The following is a 3,790-nucleotide window of genomic DNA, read 5'->3' as shown; positions in this document are numbered from 1 at the left end:
ATATCTCTGATAATCAAAACCCTGGTCACTCTTGACCATAATAAAACACTAGAACTTCTTGCTTCTAATATTCACCTTCTGAGTCTAAGAGAGTTGATATTTCTCCTACCTCTTGGCCAATTGGATTTTTGCCACTTGATTTGATAACACTAATCTTATATATATGTCTAGCTTTCTTCAAGTTCCAGTCCCTGCATCAGTAGCAATTTCTTATTCCAGCTATCTCTTGTTGTAACACTTCCTATCCTTTATGAATTCCTTTTTTCCTATTGTGGCAACTATAAGGTCTTTTCCCAAATATTTTAGTTCTCTTCCTTTGGGCATATGATAAAATTGTACTTTCTCACCCTTTTAAAGTTTGGCCGTGTGACATGTGTCTTGCTTTTGGCTAAAGAAGTGACATATATCACTTTGAGTCGGCTCCATTAGCCTGGATCCTAGAGTAAGGAGATGTGAAACAAAGTTCCTCATCTGACTGTGTCCTGAATGAGAAATTAATCTTTATTATCTAAAGCCATTAAAATTATGGAATTGTTGGTTACTTCAGTGTAATCTAGCATATCCTGACTGATATAAATACAAGTGTAAAATATGTGCAACTTTTTAAGTGACTTTTCAGCCACATTTATTTATAACATTAAAAAGATATTGCTGGCCTATGGCCATGCCACCCTGAGCACACCCGATCTCATCTGATCTCGGAAGCTAAGCAGGATCAGGCCTGGTTAGTACTTGGATGGAGACCACCTAGGAATACCAGGTGCTACAGGCCAAATAAATAAATAAATAAATAAATAAAAAATAAAAAGATATTGCTGGTTTCTTGTTAGTGTAATGTATAAAATACAACTACAAATTATAGTATAGTATTATATAAATTTATTTGCTGACAATATACCTCTTATTTTTTTTTTTGTAACTTTAGTGCACTAACAAGTTCAGTTTTAGTCTTTTTTTTTTTTTTTCTGCTTAAATGCTGTGCCAGGAATTGAGGACATGTACTCTATAAGGCATTTATGTCCTAGATCAATAAATAGGTACTAAATACCAGAGGCTGGCAGAAGTCTAACAACTTTTTTGTAAAGTCACTGTTTCGTAACAATTGAACCTCCTGGGTGATAGATCTTCTAGGTAGGCTGTCACATTGTATAGCTCCAGTGGATACCTTTCACAAATAGAACAAATCCATGTGGAGTTGTCCAATGCATTTAGTTTTACAGATTCAAAAACTTGATTTTATATATTTATCTAGGGGCAATCAGATTATAGGGCCCTGATCCTCATTAAACTCAAAGGAAACTTTTTAATAAACTTATATAATATGGGAAATATAACTTATTTAAATTTTAAAATGTCAAATAATATATTTTAATGGGTACTGGTCTTCTGCACAGGACAGTGGTTAGATTCACTCATGAAATTAAATGTGATGGCATAGATTAAGTGTAAAAAAAGAGTTGATCTCCAAAGGATAGGTATCCTGGTTTTCTTGCCTTTTCTACTCTTGGGATAGTTCTGTCTGGTTAATCAGAAGCAAATGTGCCACTTTCATGTTTTTACCAACACCTTCATGTATTCGCCAGCCTGGAAGCTCTCTGAACCCCGTCCTTATGGTTTTTATGTAGGCTTCATTTACATAGGTGTAATCGATTAAATCATTGGCCATAGGTGATTGATTCGACCTTCGTCCCCTCTCCCCTCCCTGGGTCAGGGGGTGGGACCAACAGTTTCAACTCTGTAATCGAGTGGTTGGTTCCATTGGCAACAAGCCCCCAAATGTCACCTCATTAATATAAAGACACCTTTATTATTCTCAACATTTAGGAAATTCCACACATTTTGGGAGCTGAGAGCTAGAAACCATGGACTAAGACCATATATATGTGAGAAATATATTTTGCTCATCTGACTGACCAAATATGTATTTCTTACAAATCACAATATCGCACTTGACTTTTCTCTTTCTCTCATATCCCAATCCATACATCAGCAAATCCTATTTATTCTGTTTTCCAAATACATCCACTTCCATCAAGAAAATCCTGTTGACTCTACCACTTAAATACATTCTAAATCTGTTCACGTGTCCAAGGCAACACCTTCTCCAAGCAACCATCATCTCTTACCTTGCAGAGACGTATTTAACAGCCTCCTAACCCATCTTGCTGCTTTCCTACAACATCAGGGTCATCCCTTCTAAAAGGAAATCATACATATCATTTTTCTGCTGAAAACTCTCTAGTGGCTTCCCACATCACTTCGTATATCAACAAATTCTTTTCAGTAGCTTCTGAGCTCCTATAAGATTTGGCTCCTTTCTACCTCTCTGACCTCATTTCTTACTATTCTCACCCACGTTTCTGGCCTCCTTATTGCTTCTCAAAATGCCAAACACTTCTGCTTTAGAGCTTCTGTACTTGGTGCCCTTTGCCAGAAGGCTCTAGCCCCAGATGTTGAAATAATTCATTCTCTTACTTCATCTAGATCCCTATCAAAATCTTATCAGAAGGACATTTTATGACTGCCTTCTCTAGCATTCATTTTCCCATATATTCTATCTTCTCAATTTATTTTATTTTTCTTTGTAGTATTTATTACCTTCTGACATATTATTACACACACACACACACACACTCATGAGCAGAGGCATTATTTTGTTCTTTGTATAAAGGAAGTTCTTTTTATAGTACCTTACATGAGAAGAAAAAATCATAGCTCCATTTCCTAATGAAAATAGTGAAATGTTTAAAGGTGACATGTTCTGATCAAATAGGTTTTATACCAGGGCTGTCAGGAAGGTTTAACAACATTATATGTATCAATATAACCTAGCACATTAATGGGCTGAAAAATCACTTTATTTTTAGTAGATGCAGCAAAGGCATTTAGCAAAGGCCAACACCCACTTAAAATTATATACTCTTTAAAAAGTTGGACTATGAGGAAACTTTTTCAGCCTGGTAAAAAACTATACCCCAAACCTATCAGCATTACCTCTAATGGAGGAACTTTAGATGCTTTCAGAAACAAGACAATATTGTTTACTGTGTGATACTGTGTTGACCCCCGTTCTCTACTCTTTTCTTTTTGCCTGCCTCTAGTATAGCATCTGGAAAATGTGAATACGAATTTTTCAGCTTCCTATTATAATTGTTTATTTTCCTTACCATACTTTAGGTTCTATTAATATAGGGATTGCATTTATCTTATTCATCATGTGCCTTTACACCTGGCACTTAATGGGTGCTCAATACATATTATTTGAATGAATGAATTTTTTAATAAAATTATTTATTTTGATATATTTTGCTCTTTTTTATTTTAGTGAAATTTAAATTTATTTTCACCCTTTAAATTTTAAACTTTGAATTTTTTATATAATATGTTATGCTTAGTCTCATATCAATTTGTTAGTTTCTGTTAAGGAGGATTTAAGAATACATATGAAAACGGGAAGGAGAGGAGATAGGTTTTTAGTCTCCCCACAGCCATCTCACAGAGAACTGAATTTAAAAAAAAAACAACAAAAAGAGTTTCTCGAGATCTGCTTTTCCTATTGTCCTCCGCAGGAGCCTCAGCAGGAGGTATCTGTTTCTACCTGAGGACATTGCCCTTTTATGACTTAACTATTACCTGTCTTTGCTTCTACCGTACTCATTTATATCAACTCTTTGCTCTTTTTTCTCTACTATTGATTGATTGATAAAGTAAGTGATTCGTTCATTTATTCAATATGTGTATGTCAATAAAATGTCAAAGTTGCTGGAGATATTCAGCTATGAACAATGTG

At 34.9% G+C, this 3,790-nt stretch overlaps 1 pseudogene; it reads left to right on the top strand.

The window, feature by feature from the left end:
- The first annotated feature begins 654 nt into the window (after positions 1–654).
- On the top strand, positions 655–772 carry LOC112485801 (annotated as a pseudogene).
- The last annotated feature ends 3,018 nt before the right edge of the window (positions 773–3,790 follow it).

Source organism: Pteropus alecto, unplaced genomic scaffold, assembly GCF_000325575.1.
Source record: "Pteropus alecto unplaced genomic scaffold, ASM32557v1 scaffold25, whole genome shotgun sequence".
NCBI classification, from domain to species: Eukaryota; Metazoa; Chordata; class Mammalia; order Chiroptera; family Pteropodidae; genus Pteropus; species Pteropus alecto.
Note: the sequence above shows the minus strand (reverse complement) of the source record. Positions and strands in the feature narration are given on the sequence as shown.